Below are 16,490 nucleotides of genomic sequence, written 5' to 3'. Positions count from 1 at the left end.
TTTTTTGCGGGACAGTCTGTAGTTTTTATCGGCACCATTTTTGGATACATGCAACTTCTTGATCACTTTTTATTCTAATTTTGAGAAGCGTGGTGACCAAAAAACAGCAATTCTGCTATTGTTTTTATCCTTTTTTTTTACAGCGTTCACCGTGTACTATAATTGACATATTTACTTTATTCTGTGGGTCAGTACGATTCTGGCGATACCAAATTTATATTGCTTTTTTATGTTTTACAACTATTTGCACAATAACATTTATTTTGTAAACATAATGTATTTTTTCTGTTGCCACAATCTGAGAACCACAACTTTAAAAAAATGTTTTGGTCGACAGAGCTGTATGAGGGCTTGTGTTTTGCAAGACGAGCTATATGTTTTTTTTATTGGTACCATTTTTGGATACATGCAACTTTTTGATCACTTTTTATTCTAAGGTGACCAAAAACCTATAGCAATTCTGGAATTGTTTTTTTATTATTTATTTTTATGGCGTTCACTGCATTGGATAAATTACATAATATTTTTATAGTTCAGGCCATTACGGATGCGGCAATACCAATTCTGTATAGTTTATTATTTTTTCTAATAATTAAGTTCTTGATAATGGAAAAAGGGTGAGTTTTAAATTTATTACTTTAAATTCTTACTTTTTTATTTTTGTCTAAAAAATGTTTACACTTTTTTTTAACATTTTTTTTTCGTCTCACTAGGGACTTGAAGGTCCAATTGTCCGATCGCTGTTATAATATCCTACAATACTTATGTATTGCAGCATATTATACCTGTCAAATAGCTACAAATGTATACCACAAAACCATATAGCAAAACGACACATGGTCAATAACAAAATATCTTTATTAGTGCAATAAATACAGACAAAATAATATAATCTCATAAAAACTGTTAAAATCATCTAAAACAAAGGATTGCAGTGGTGGTCAGAAAATACACAACATCAAATATATAGTTATTTATATGGAGCAAACAATGAATCACAACTCGGTTTGATCAGGCAAAAGTCACAAAGTAAAGACGAGGCTGGACGGCAGCACGGAGGGCTTAAGGGAAAGCCTCCATGACTGCCATAGGAGGGAAGGTTAGCCAATCAGGGGGCAAAGGGTTAGTGGAGGCAGGGAGAGGGAGGAGATGGAGAGGGGAGGAGTTCAGCGGGAGGAATAACAGGTAAAAAAGTTAGCTCCCACTGCCCTGCTTACCTGCGAGTATGGCGTCTCCAGTCAGCATGCCTGATCAGCTGCGCGCGGCAGCTGAGTTCCACGGTCCGGGGTGGTTGGAGGAGACAGTGGCAGCGCTGGCCAGGATACCTCAGGCGGGCCCGTCTTCTCGCCGAGCCCTGCGCTCTGTGTCGGCTGCTAGCCCAGATGCGCTCCCCTCCCCCGCCCCTCTCTCTGGCGCTGGTGACATGGTGGTGGGGGGGAGAGTTGCTAATTGCTGCCCCTGCTGAAATAAAGCAGAGGGCATCGTCGGGAGCGGCGGTTGCTCGGTCACCTCGCCGCTCCCGGCGGTTCCGCCCACCTGAACGGTTGAGTCTGGATGTGGTCCAGCGGGCTCGACGTACAGGGGGAGCCCTTCTAAGGACACTGTAGGCCGGCTGCTGGGACGGCCGCCTCCTCCCAGGGCCTGCGTCCTGGCAGGAATCCCCAGCCGTGACGGGGCTCGGCGGTTCACAGGGAGTCGCAGGCCGGGCTCCCTGTTACACCACTGCCTTCAGATGCAGTGTCCAGGGTGCAGTCCACGGCCGCCCCGCATGGTGATGTGCCGGCCAGGGGGCAAGCTTCGGTAAGGATGCCAAGAACAGCGACGACGACGAGTCGGAAGTCTGAGTCCTTGCGGTCAGGCGGCAGGTCGCTGGCCCCTCTGTCAGCATGCCGGGGTCCCCGTGTCGGAGATGTTGGTGCGAGCGCCAGTCGTCAGCGAGAGAGGATCTGGAAGATGGAGAGCTGGACGAGTCGCAGCGCGTTCAGAATTTTCCGGCTGGCGGGAACACAGCGCCTGGGCAGCCTGGTGGGTGCGTAACTCCTACTTTGCCGTATCCAGCAATTTTTATGTCGGGTGTTGGGGGTGGGGCAGCGAGCGCGGAAGTATCGGCTGTCGGTAGTGGCGTTGCCGGGCGTGATGGCTTATCGGATTTAGTGGGTATTTTGCACAAGTTAGTCGGGCGCTTAGATAGGGCTGCGGCGCCTGCAGTTCCGACGGGGTCCCCGGCGGTGGTCTGGGAAGGTCCTCGTGATGTACAGCCGCGGTCCCTGGTTGGAGACGTTTTGGGGGCATCCAAGGAAGCAGTGGCAGTGTCTGTTCAAACCAAGGTGCAGAAGGACGGGGATAGAATTTGGCTTGATGATCGTGCTCGGGGCGAGGTTTATGTCTGTTTTGAGGGTCCTTTAGGGGCCCACCTTAAGCAGGAGGTTTGGGAATTGATTTGGAAGGACGAGTATGTGGAAATTTTTTCTCTTCTGCCGCTTGCGAAGTTCAACTTGGATAAGGGCAAGCGGGATGAGAGTAAGAAGGAGGAAGAGGAGCGTCGGCGGTATAGGCTTATCCCGCAGACGTTCGTGAATTGGTCGCAAGCTTTTGCTATTTTGGCGAGTATGATTGGGGAAAAGGCGCCTGAAAATTGCTCAGCGTTGTTATGTTATTTCGATGCCATCGGGGAGGCTCATCGGGCGTACGCGGGTCAGGTGTGGTTGCGGTATGATGAGCAGTTTCGCCCGCGGAAGGCGGTCCGGCCGGCGATTCGGTGGGATCAGAAGAATATTGCGCTTTGGTTGTGGGTGACGGCCCCGGTTAAGCAGTCCTTTCCCGGAAGCATTGGCCAAGAAGGTCAGTCTAGTCAGTCCGGACAGGGCTCTGGGTCAATACTCGGGTTCTGCTGGCAATTCAATGATGGCCAGTGTAAGTTCGGGGCCACTTGTAAATTTAAGCATGTCTGTTCGGAGTGCAACAGCTCCTCGCATGGGGCTGCAAAATGTATGTGAAAAGGAAAGCGGTCAGGCTCTCAGTCCTCCTCCGTTGGTCAAGGGGCTGTCGCCAGTGAGGGTGGAAAGGATGGCCCCGTATCTAAATGAATATCCGAATAGGGTTGCAGCCAAGTTAATTTATGAGGGGTTTTTGTTTGGTTTTGTTATTCCCCCTTCTCCGTATGAGGTTCCGCTTACACGGCGCAATCTTAAGTCGGCTTATTTGCACTCGGCGGTCGTTTCGAAAAAACTTTTGAAGGAAGTTTCGTTGGGTCGCATGGCTGGGCCTTTTGTCGAGCCGCCGATAGAGAATCTAGTGGTATCCCCTTTGGGAATTGTGCCGAAGCGGGAGCCCCATAAATTCCGTTTGATTCAGCATTTGTCTTTTCCCAGGGGGTCGTCGGTAAATGATGGGATAGATCACGATTTATGCTCGGTTGTTTACACGTCATTTGACAAAGCGGAGGTGTTAGTGCGTGAGGCGGGGCCTGGGGCGTTGTTGGCAAAAACTGACATTGAGGCAGCTTTTCGCTAGCTGCCGGACCATCCGGAGAGCCAACGGCTGTTGGGTTGCTTCTGGAACGGGGGGTTTTATGTCGATAGGTGTCTTCCAATGGGGTGCTCCCTTTCTTGCGCATACTTCGAGGCATTTAGTAGCTTTGTGGAATGGGTGACGAAGGGCGTAGTTGGTTGGATTCGTTAATACATTATCTTGACGATTTTTTGTGTGTCGGCCCTAGCGGTTCCCCTATTTGCGGTTATTTGTTGTATTTCTTGCAGAAGGTTGAGACGGATTTTGGAATTCCTCTGGCGCCTGGTAAAACGGAGGGCCCTGTCCCTACCATCTGTTTTTTAGGGATCGAAATTGATTCGGTTGCAATGCAATTCGAGTGCAGGCTTCCTGAGGATAAATTACTGTCATTGCGTCAAGAGGTAAGGCGTGCCTGCCGATTGAAGATCACTTTGCGCGATCTCCAGTCTCTGCTGGGGAAGTTGAACGTTGCCTGTCGGATTATGCCAATGGGTAGAGATTTTAGTAGGCGATTGGCGGCAGCGACGGCGGGTATCCGGGCATCCCCTCATTCCGTGAGGATTGTGGTGGAACACAGGGCGGATCTGCAGGTCTGGGACGCGTTTCTCGGGCAATATAATGGTAGATCGTTGTGGATGTCGCCGGTACAGTATATGAGCGAGTTGGAGCTGTTTACTGACGTGGCGGTGTCCGGTGGTTTTGGTTCGTATGCAGGAGGTCAATGGTGTGCGGGGGACTGGCCACACAGCTGGGTGATCAGTGGTCTTACACGGAATCTGGCCCTGCTCGAGCTGTTCCCCATCATGGTTGTGGTGACCATTTGGGAGCACATTCTCAGGGATAAAAAGGTTTGTTTCCACTGCGATAACATGGGAGTGGTGTTAGCGATTAATAACGTATCTGCATCTTCTCCACCTGTGGTTCAGTTGTTGCGTCACTTAGTCTTGGTGTGCTTGTCCTTAAACACGTGGGTGGTTGCGGTGCATGTACCGGGGGTTTACAATTGTATCGCTGATGCTCTTTCTCGCTCGCAGTGGGATCAATTTCGTTAATTGGCACCGGGAGCGGAGCTGTTCGGTTTGGCTTGCCCGGAACATCTATGGGATCTGGTTTCGGTCCCGTGGAACGGTTGATCGAACGGTCGTTGGCTAGTGCGACTTGGAGTACTTATTCGGCTTGTTGGCAGCAGTGGGAGGAGTGGGTAAGAGTGTTGGGTAACGTCAGCACGGATCAAGACAGGTTGGTGGCATTGTTATACTGGTTGGGGGATGCTTGGGAGGCGGAGTTTTCTCTGGCTAAGGTGAATAATTTCATTGCTGGGTTGGCGTTTGGATTTAAATTACGGGGTTTTCAGGATGTGTCCAAGAATTTTTTGGTAAGGCAAGCTGTGAAGGGTTTGTGTCGCGGCAGGGCTGAAGCAGATCAGAGGCGACCCGTGTCTTTTACCCTTCTTGGTTCGTTGGGCGCATTGCTGGAGGCTGTTTGTAATTCGCCTTATGAGGTAGAGTTGTTTCGTTTGGCTTTTTCTCTAGCGTTTTTTGGAGCACTCAGAATTGGTGAGTTGGTTTCTCCTAGTGCGGTGAGGGCTGGGGGATTGCGACAGGCGGATGTGGGTCTATATGGGGATAGACTCGAGTTGTTTTTGTAGCGGTCCAAGACTGATCAAGTAGGACAGGGTAAGCGGATAGTGTTGTTTGCCCTCCCGGGGTCGGCGATGTGTCCGGGCATTTGTGTTCGACACAGGGATTTGGAGTCAGGAGTTGGAAGATATTGGCGGAGTGATGGAGTACATTTGACCGATGTTGGAATTGATTTGTGGAGCCTGTCCTTAGCAGAAGGAATTGAGAGGGCGGTGGTGGTTTGGAGGGACTCACAGGCTTAAGGTGGTCAAGGCCTGTTTCGCTGTGGCGGGGGGAGTCCTGGAGGTTGGTCAGTACAAAATGGTGGGGGGTCGCATCGGGGGTAAGCGTCCCCCAAAAAGGTACAATACAGTTCAAAAGTTTAGGGTCACTTAGAAATGTCCTTATTTTTGCAAGAAAAACACAGTATTTTTCAATGAAGATAACATTAAATTAATCAGAAATACACTCTATACATTGTTAATGTGGTAAATGACTATTCTAGCTGTAAACGTCTGGTTTTTAATGCAATATCTACATAGGTGTATGGAGGCCCATTTCCAGCAATCATCACTCCAGTGTTCTAATGGTACATTGTGTTTGCTAACTGTGTTAGAAGGCTAATGGATGATTAGAAAACACTTGAAAACCCTTGTGCAATTATGTTAGCACCGCTGTAAACAGTTTTGCGGTTTAGAGGAGCTATAAAACTGACCTTCCTTTGAGCTACTTGAGAATCTGGAGCATTAAATTTGTGGGTTAGATTAAACTCTCAAAATGGCCAGAAAAAGAGAGCTTTCATGTGAAACTCGACAGTCTATTCTTGTTCTTAGAAATGAAGGCTATTCCAAGAAATTGCCAAGAAACTGAAGATTTCCTACAACGGTGTGAACTACTCCCTTCAGAGGACAGCACAAACAGGCTCTAACCAGAATAGAAAGAGAAGTGGTAGGCCCCGCTGCACAACTGAGCAACAAGACAAGTACATTAGAGTCTCTAGTTTGAGAAATAGACGCCTCACAGGTCCTCAACTGGCAGCTTCATTAAATAGTACCCGCAAAACGCCAGTGTCAACGTCTACAGTGAAGAGGCGACTCCGGGATGCTGGCCTTCAGGGCAGAGTGGCAAAGAAAAAGCCATATCTGAGACTGGCTAATAAAAGGAAAAGATTAATATGGGCAAAAGCACACAGACATTGGACAGAGGAAGATTGGAAAAAAGTTTTATGGACAGACGAATCGAAGTTTGAGGTGTTTGGATCACACAGAAGAACATTTGTGAGAGGCAGAACAACTGAAAAGATGCTGGAAGAGTGCCTGACACCATCTGTCAAGCATGGTGGACGTAATGTGATGGTCTGGGGTTGCTTTGGTGCTGGTAAAGTGGGAGATTTGTACAAGGTAAAAGGGATTTTGAATAAGGAAGGCTGTTCCTCCATTTTGCAACGCCATTCCATACCCTGTGGACAGCGCTTGATTGGAGCCAATTTCATCCTACAACAGTACAATGACCCAAAGCACACCTCCAAATTATGCAAGAACTATTTAGGGAAGAAGCAGGCAGCTGGTATTCCATCTGTAATGGAGTGGCCAGCGCAGTCACCAGATCTCAACCCCATAGAGCTGTTGTGGGAGCAGCTTGACCGTATGGTACGCAAGAAGTGCCCATCAAGCCAATCCAACTTGTGGGAGGGACATCTGGAAGCATGGGGTGACATTTATCCCGATTACCTCAGCAAATTAACAGCTAGAATGCCAAAGGTCTGCAATGCTGAAATTGCTGCAAATGGAGCATTCTTTGACGAAAGCAAAGTTTGAAGGAGAAAATAATTATTTCAAATAAAAAACATTATTTCTAACCTTGTCAATGCCTTGACTATATTTTCTAGTCATTTTGCAACTCATTTGATAAATATAAGTGTGAGTTTTCAGGGAAAACACAAAATTGTCTGGGTGACCCCAAATTTTTGAACGGTAGTGTATATAATTTGAAGACTTCATAGGGTGTTATCCCTTTGAAGTGGTCTTCTGGTGGTTGGAGCCATCTGCAGAGGTGAGCGGTGCCTCCGAGCTGGTTTACGGCTGGAGGTAAATAGTTGTTGGTGGTTTGCAGATGGCTAACTTAAAAGGAAAATCTGTAAAAAAAAACTGGCTTCAAGGACTTCCCCTGCTCTGTTTAGTGTTAAAATGTTGATTGTTATTTATGATTCTGACCCATGTTTGGTCATGTGAATTATAGGAGGAATTCTCTGGTCGAATTCCTAAAGTAGTTATCCGAATGTTTTGGATTAAATTGTATTTAAAAAATAATGTAAGTTAATAAACGGCTGCTGTGGCCATTTCACATCCAATCTCGGTTGTCACATGTCCTTATTTGGTGGATGGGTGGAAAAGGGGAATAAAAGGTAAAATAGCACATGACCCTACTTAGGCCAGTCAAGACGAGGCTGGACGGCAGCACGGAATGCTTAAGGGAAAGCCTCCATGACTGCCATAGGAGGGAAGGTTAGCCAATCAGGGGGGAAAGGGTTAGTGGAGGCAGGGAGAGGGAGGAGATGGAGAGGGGAGGAGTTGGGGTTCGGTATCTGTTCCTCCCGCGGTTTTCGGCATTGAGCCGGAAGCAGCGGGAGGAATAACAGGTAAAAAAGTTAGCTCCCACCCTCCCGCCCTGAATAGGGTTGTGTCTTTTGGGATTGGGTTTGTTTTTTGTGCGTTTGTCTATTTTCTTGTGCTTATGATGTATGCTTGCGTAACTTGTGTTTCTCTTTTCTTTGGAGCAGGTCTAGGTGTCATGGCGGCTGGCGGGGGGAAACCTTGAGGTTGGTCAGTACAAAATGGTGGGGGGGTCGCATCGGGGGTATGCGTCCCCCAAAAATGTATATCATTTGAAGACTTCATAGGGTGTTATCCCTTTGAAGTGGTCTTCTGGTGGTTGGAGCCATCTGCAGAGGTGAGCGGTGCCTCCGAGCTGGTTTACGGCTGGAGGTAAATAGTTGGTGGTGGTTTGCAGATGGCTAACTTAAAAGGAAAATCTGTAAAAAATGGCTTCAAGGACTTCCCCTGCTCTGTTTAGTGTTAAAATGTTGATTGTTATTTATGATTCTGACCCATGTTGGGTCATGTGAATTATAGGAGGAATTCTCTGGTCGAATTCCTAAAGTAGTTATCCGAATGTTTCAGATTAAATTGTATTTAAAAAATAATGTAAATTAATAAACGGCTGCTGTGGCCATTTCACATCCAATCTCGGTTGTCACGTGTCCTTATTTGGTGGATGGGTGGAAAAGGGGAATAAAAGGTAAAATAGCACATGACTCTACTTAGGCCAATCAAGAGATTTCCCAAGTGGGACAAAAACATATTTTACTGGGAACAAGATCCCCTATAAGACTGGATACACTACTAAAGAAAAAACCTTCACAAAAAATATGGGACACAAACCTCAAGTTCGTAATGATATAATAAACATGTCCTAAGGACACATGGAGTAAAAAGCACCACTAAACTGACCCATAAACGGTCCAAGATACAGCAACAACAAATAACCACCACCACCACAGGACCCCAAAGTTCCAACTGTCCGATTTCTGTTATATAATCCTGCAATACTTATGTAATCGCCTTCTGTAGATGTCAGACCCGGTGGCTATTGTTAGGCCTCCGGTTACCATAGCAACCATCGGCACCTTGCGATTGCGTCGCAAGGTCGCCAATGGAGTTGTAACCCCTTAAGTGTGGTGATCGCTATTGACCGCTGCATTTAAGGGGTAAATCGGCGTAAACCACTGCGATCGGTCCCGGAGGTATGAGCTGTGATAACTGCTGTACGATACAGCAGTTATCACAGCTCATAAATGTGTCGGGGGTTGGGAATGGCGCTGGATTTCAGCTGCACCATACTATTACTGAGCTGAGCACGAACAATGTGCTCAGCTCGTTGTAATAGTAATGAGCGGAGCGGGAAGGGGTTAAGGACAACCTCAGCAATGTGCTAATCACAGGGGGCCTTCTGTCGAGCTTCTACCACAATCTGCTGTTATCAAATGGGGGAATCGGACAGCAAATGGGCCGTCAGTGTATGACACAAATATGAAAAGTCCTGCAAAGGTAGAGTCGCTCCTTACACTGACTTTCTGCTTTAGCCAACTGATTGGTTGTGTAAGTAGGTTGTCTAAAGGTCCATTCACACTGCATTTGCAGTGCACAATTGGCATGTGCATCGGTAAATGCTCACGTCGCATACCACAATCTTTTCATTATGGACTAATATATATTGGTTTACTTTTATTTCACAAATAAGTGTTATAGAAACTTGGAAATATACTCTCAGCATATCATGGGGATGCTGATACTGTATAAGTCAAAGGAGGTTATATCAGGCAGACAGAAGGATAAAAAATAGCAAAAAAAATATTATAGAGGGAGTAAAGAAAAAGGTTATACCTTGTAAAAAAGCAAGATGGTAAAAAGAGAAAGATAAATCTGGACTGACATTATTTTGCTAAATATAATGGTAATATTGAAGAAATTAAAAGAATCCTAAAGAGAAATTGGGAAATACTATTAAGTGATCTGTTTTTGAAAGATGAAGTAAGAAGGGCCCCACAAATGATCGTAAAAAGACCAAGGCTAATAAATGATATAGTCGCACCATCCTATCCAAAAAATAAGAAATACTAAAGAAAGGAATAGGGTTTGGGAATAATATTAGAGCTTGAGAACGAGTAAAGTAAATGAGTCTTTACTATTCCCCATAGATTCATATTGGTTGTTTTTATCCTATTTTATTAATATATGTATTTTTGCATGGAAAAAGAAATATAAGAAATTCCCTGTATTAAATAATGTAATTGGGATGAAGTATTAGAGGAATAGAAAGGGTAAAAGAGCGAGAAAGAACCTCTTCCGAAACATCTGCCATAGAGAGATATGTCCATTATAGGAAGTATAAAGAGATTTAGGCCCAGATCACACTGAGTTTTTTACGCTGATTTTGACACGGAAACCGCATTGGAATCAGCACCAAAAAACGGCCGAAACTGTCTTCTATTAATTTCAATGGAAGGCGGAGGCGTTTCTTTTCTGCAGCAGCTTTTAGCGGCTCGCAGTTCCGCCTCTGACCTCCCATTGAAATCAATGAGAGGCAGAGAAAGTGTTTTTCACAGTGTTTTTTGCACGCAGCGCGCAGTGGCCACTGGCGAAAAACGCAATGGCAAATGCTGCGCAAATCGCAGGCAGGTCAAAGTCTGCCTCGAAATTTCTCTGCCTGCAAAAAAACTCTGTGTGAGCAGGGCCTTAGAGTTCGGAACGTCACTTCCGGTATTGTGTGAGTAAACGTAGAAAGGTTTGTTTATATAATATAGAGACATTTAAAATGCTGTGAAACATAGTATTCCTGATGAAGGGGGCTGCCCCGATACAACTGACACAGTGGGTTTTATACGTTTTAATACTTTTTACTATATTAAATATCTGCTCCAATGCACTCTTACTAGGGTCCTGACGCTGAAGGGCTCCTACCACACCACTCGTCGTAGTGACTACTGCACCCAGTCCAGTACAATTCAGGAGTGTACTACTAGGCCACATCTCAGGCCTGCAGGGCAACCATTCATCACTGCAGCTATCTAAGCGGCCCTCTAATACATGGAACGTTCTTTATCCTAATCAGGACCTAGTTACAGCCTCTCCTGGGTTTGAGCACAGTACTGCTCGGCTGACCACTGGTTCCCATGCCAGGCTGACTATTCTCACAGCCCCAGTAGACTCCTCAGAGCGAACCACTCTAGGCTGACGGTACTCTTCAGCCACGCATGTTTCAGTGACAGCCTACACTTATAGGCCTACCCCTACGTAGGATAGGCCTTCGTTATCAGCCTACAGACCATAAGAGGTCATTTTGTTAGCTTATTTTCTGCTTTGTTATTGACTCTCACCGTCTCACCTGACTTCATGGTGGCGCAGCGCATCACTGCCATTACACTCTGATCCCAGCCAGCACCAGGCTCTTTCTTTCCAAACCCCCTGTACCTCCCCTGTCACTGTCCAGCAGCCACTCATTCCTATGTACAGGGTCAGCACCGCACATAAGACAGTGCCACAGGGAACTGCGGCCTGTCCTCCTGCCAACCTGTAAGACAAAACCTTCTATACAGTGAAACACAACAGATACACAAATATACATTAACAGTGAGCACCTAAACAGTTAATATAAAGAAACAGGCAACCAATTTAATAACATGATCAGTTTATAAGCTGGAAATGGAGATTATACGGCTCGCCCTCATTACAAGCTGCTTGCAATCGACCAACTCATTTATCTGGGATCTGCATGAATTTAAGGGTCTGTTCTGGGATTTGAATTTATTTAGAGGTCTTGGTCAGGTATCTAAATCCATTTTCTTTACTCTGGTTTGGGGTCTGAATTTAGCGGTCTGGTCTGTGGTCTGCAATTAATTGAGGGGTCTGGTCTGAGGTCTGACATTATTTAGATGTCTGGTCTAGGGTCTGCATTCATTTTATTTACTCTGTTTTGGGGTTTACATTTTGGAGTCTTGCCTGGGGTCTGCAGTTAATTGGGTCTGTTCTGGGGTCTGGTCTAGGGTCTGAATTTATATAGGGGTTTAGGCTGGTGTCTAAATTTATTTGGTGGTCTGGTCTGGGGTCTGCATTAATTAAGGGGTCTATTTTGTGGTCTGAATTCTTTACGTTGCTCTAGAAGCTGAAGATGGCTGCAGAAGGGAAGAACTAAAGATATCTCAGCAGCAAACTCTGTAATGTTATGTCAGGAGAAGTTATCATAGCGGTCCTGGCTGAGTGGAGATAAAATGGAAAGAGAAAGTCTACAATCAGAAAAGACGTCACCTGTGATTTAACCTTTTTAAGGCGGACCTGTCAGCTCTCCTGATATGGAGCATCTTTACTCAGAACTCTGTGTTGGGATGGTCTTCTGTTATTTTTCCTGGAAATGTGAAAATAAGGCCATCATGGAAACGCATTGGCATGCAACTAATTGATTTTAGTTACAAAACAACAGCCGCAGTACAAAGCTATACATTGAGTTGCATGCAACCCTTAACCCCTTCCCGACATTTGCCGTACATGTACGTCATGGAAAGCATTGACTTCCCGCATCTTGCCGTACATGTACGCCGAATGTTTGGGACCGGCTCAGAAGCTGAGCCGGTGCCATCATCACCGGATCTCAGCTGTATCTTACAGCTGACATCCGGCTGTAACGGCGGGGACCGAAATTAGCTTCGATCCCCGCCATTAACCCCTTAAGTGCAGCGCTCAAACGCGATCGCTGCACTTAAGGTGTTTGCAGCTCATCGGAACCCCAGTAATGAAATTGCCGGGGTTCCGGTGGCTGCAATGGCAACCGGAGGCCTAATACTGGCCTCCCGGTCTGCCTAGCACCGAAGCCGGTCAAGTTCCGCCCGGCGGCGGAGCCTGATCGGCTTCCGTAGCTGCCGGCAAGATGGCGCCGGGTCAGGAGCTGATCCGGCGTCATCAGCGGTGGAAGTCAGCTGTACTGTACAGCTGACATCCACCTGTAACGGCAGGAACCGGAGCTAGCTCCAATCCCTGCCATTGACCTCTTCGATGCTGCAATCGAAAGCGATTGCTGCATCGTAGCGGTTACTAGCAGATCACCAGCCCTGACAGGCAATCAGGACTGGCGACTGCTGTTATGGCAACAGGAGACACAATGGTCTCCTGCTCTGCCATTACGGAAGCCGATTTTGGCCCCGCCGGGAGGCGAAGCCTAATCGGCTTGCTGTCAGTGAATGACTGACAGATCTAATACATTGCACTACATAGGTAGTGCAATGTATTAGAAAAAAATAAATCTGACCGTTGGACCTTCAAGTCCCCTAGTGGGACTTGAGAAAAAGTATAAAAAAGTGTAAAAAAAAGTGCAAATAATGAAAGTTTGAAAACAATAAAAGTTTCAAGTAATCAAATAAAACACAATCCCCTTTTTACTCTTATCAAGTCCTTTATTATTGAAAAATAATAATAAACCATATGTATTTGGTATCGCCGCGACCGTAACGACCTGAGGTATCAAAATATTATATTATTTATTGCACGCGGTGAACAGCGTAAAAAAAACCGTAAAAAACGTTACCAGAGTTTCTGTTTTTTAGTCACTTTGCCCTACAAATGTTAGAATAAAAAGTGATCAAAAAGTCGCACGTATCCAAAAATGGTACCTATAAAAACTATAGCTCGTCCCGCAAAAAACAAGCCCTCATACACCTCCGTCGACAAAAAAATTAAAACGTTATGGTTCTCACAACTTGGCGACAGAAAAAATACATTCTTTTTACAGAAGTAATTTTATTGTGCAAAAAGTTTAAAACATAAAAAAGTGCTATAAATTAGGTATCGCCAGAATCGTACTGACCCACAGAATAAAGTTAACATGTAGTTTATAATGCGTGGTGAACACTGTATAAAAAAAAACAAAAAAAGCTGTGCCAGAATTGCGTTTTTTTGTTTACCTGGCATCCCAAAAAATAGGATAAAAGGTGATCAAAAAGTTGCATGTACCCCAAAATGGTACCAATAATAACTACAGCTCGTCCCGCAACAAACCAGCCCTCATACCGCTACGTCTATGAAAAATAAAATTAGTTATGGCTCCAATAAGTCAGGAAATAAAAAAATATGCAGTTGTGCCCGAGGGGAACATTTCTTCTGTTTCAAGAGGCGATTTATCAAGGACCTAAAATTAGGGAACCAGGAAAGGGAGGGCCCAAACATATCTGCTGGAAGCGACGGTGCCCGTATTATACCAGGACAACACTTCCTAGCAAAATTCCCCAAACTACAAAAGGTGCGGAGTGTGGATCAAAAGGGGGATAATAAAGGACGCCATTTATCAGTGCGACACCGGCCTGTGCAGAAAGGATTGTGTCACAGCGTAACACACATCTATGGATTATTTGATTGTTTTTTTTTACCCCATTATTATACCACCTGACTATGCCCCTTATATACTCCGCCCGGCTTACATATGCCCTACATTATAAACGGAAACACCAGTAAGACTCCAAACAACACTATTACCAAGCAAAATCCACGCTCCAAAAGCCAAATGGCATTTCCTCCCATCTGAACCCTACAGTGTGCCCAAACAGCAGTTTCCTTCCACATATATGGCACCGTCATACCCGGGAGAACCCTTTTAGCAATTTTTGGGGTGTGTGTCTCCAGTGGCATAAGCTGGGCACGACATATTTGCCACTGAATGGCATATCTAGGGAAAAATATAAATTTTTAATTTGCACCATCCACAGCGCATTCATTTATGGAAAAGACCTGTGGGGTGAAAATGCTCACTACACCCCTTAATAAATGCCTTGAGGGGTGCAGTTTCCATAATGGGGTCACTTCTCAGGGGTTTATTTTTATTATTTCACATCTGAGCCTCTGCAGTTGTGAACCAATACTTTGTAAATCGCCAAATTATTCCTCAATTTTACATGGTACGCTTTCACTCCTGAGCCTGGTCGACTGTCCAGGCAAGAGATTAGGGCCACATGTAGGGTGTTTCTAAAACCAGGAAACACAGCATAATAATTAGAGAGCTGTCTTGTTATGGTGGCACAAGCCGGGCACCACATATTGTCCACATATCTGTGGAAAAAATCCCATTTTCACTCTGCAACATCGAGTTCACACTAATTTCTACAAAACACCTGCAGGGTTAAAATGCTCACTACACCCCTAGGTAAATGCATTGAGGGGTGTAGTTTCCAAAATTGGGTCACTTCTGGGGGGTTTCCACTGTTTTGGGCCCACAGGCGCCCAAAAACCAATCCAGCAACATCTGCACTCCAAATGGCGGTCCTTCCCTTCTGAGCCCTGCCGTGTGCCCAAACAGTAGTTTATGACCACATATGGGGTATTGCCGTACTCGGTAGAAATTGCTTTACAAATGTTGGGTTCTTTTTTTTCCTTTATTTGTTGCGAAAATGAAAAAATTTGCGCTAAAGCTACGTCTTATTGAAGAAAAAGGATTGTTTTTATTTTCACTGCCCAATTCTAATCAATTCTATGAAACATCTGTGGGGTCAAAATGCTCACTACGACCCTAGATGAATTCCTCAAGAGGTGTAGTTTCCTAAATGGTGTCACTTTTTGGGCGTTTTCATTGTTTTTTCCCCTCAGGGGCTTTGCAAAAGTGACATGGCCTCCGCAAACCATTCCTGCTCAATGTGATCTCCAAAAGCCAAATAGCGCTCTTTCCCTTCTAAGCCACGCCGTGTCTCCAAACAGCCGTTTATTACCACATGTGGGGCATTGTTTTACTCGGGAGAAATTGCTTTACAAATTTTGTGGTGCTTTTTCTTCTTCAGTCCTTGTGGAAATGAGTAAAAATAAGCTAAACCTACATTTTCTTTGAAAAAATGTTGATTTTTATTTTCAGGGCCTACTTCCAATAATTTCTGCAAAAAACCTGTGGGGTCAAATCGCTCACTATACCCCTAGATAATTTCCTCAATGGGTGTAGTCTCCAAAATGGGGTCACTTGTGGGGGGTTTCCACTGTTTTGTCTCCTCAGGGACTTCGTAAATGTGACATGGCCTCCGCAAACCATTCCTGCTAAACTTGAGCTCCAAAAGCCAAATAGCGCTCTTTCCCTTCTCAGCCCTGCCGTGTCTCCAAACAACCGTTTATTACCACATGTGGGGTATTGTGTTACTCGGGAGAGATTGGTTTACAAATTTTACGGTGCTTTTTCTCCTTCAGTCCTTGTGGAAATGAGAAAAAATTAGCTAAACCTACATTTTCTTTGAAAAAATTTAGATTGTCATTTTCAGGGCCTATTTCCAATAATTTATGCAAAAAACCTGTTGGGTCAAAACGCTCACTATACCCCTAGATAATTTCCTCAATGGGTGTAGTTTCCAAAATGGGGTCACTTGTGGGGGGTTTCCACTGTTTTGTCCCCTCAGGGGCTTTGAAAATGTGACATGGCCTCCGCAAACCATTCCTGCTAAACTTGAGCTCCAAAAGCCAAATAGCGCTCTTTCCCTTCTCAGCCCTGCCGTGTCTCCAAACAACCGTTTATTACCACATGTGGGGTATTGTTTTACTCGGGAGAAATTGCTTTACAAATTTTACGGTGCTTTGTCTCCTTTAGTCCTTGTGGAAATGAGAAAAAAAATCGCTAAATCTACATTTTCTTTGAAGAAATGTTGATTTTAATTTTCACGGCCTACTTCCAATAATTTCTGTAAAAAAAACTGTGCGGTCAAAATGCTCACTGTACCCCTAGATAATTTCCTTGAGGTGTGTAGTTTCCCAGATGGGGTCACTTTTGGGGGATTTTGACTGTTTTGGCACT

The sequence above is a fragment of the Rhinoderma darwinii genome, chromosome 7 (assembly GCF_050947455.1).
Source record: "Rhinoderma darwinii isolate aRhiDar2 chromosome 7, aRhiDar2.hap1, whole genome shotgun sequence".
In the NCBI taxonomy this organism is placed as follows: Eukaryota; Metazoa; Chordata; class Amphibia; order Anura; family Rhinodermatidae; genus Rhinoderma; species Rhinoderma darwinii.
The sequence above is the reverse complement of the archived record's forward strand: the minus strand, read 5'-3'. Positions refer to the sequence as shown.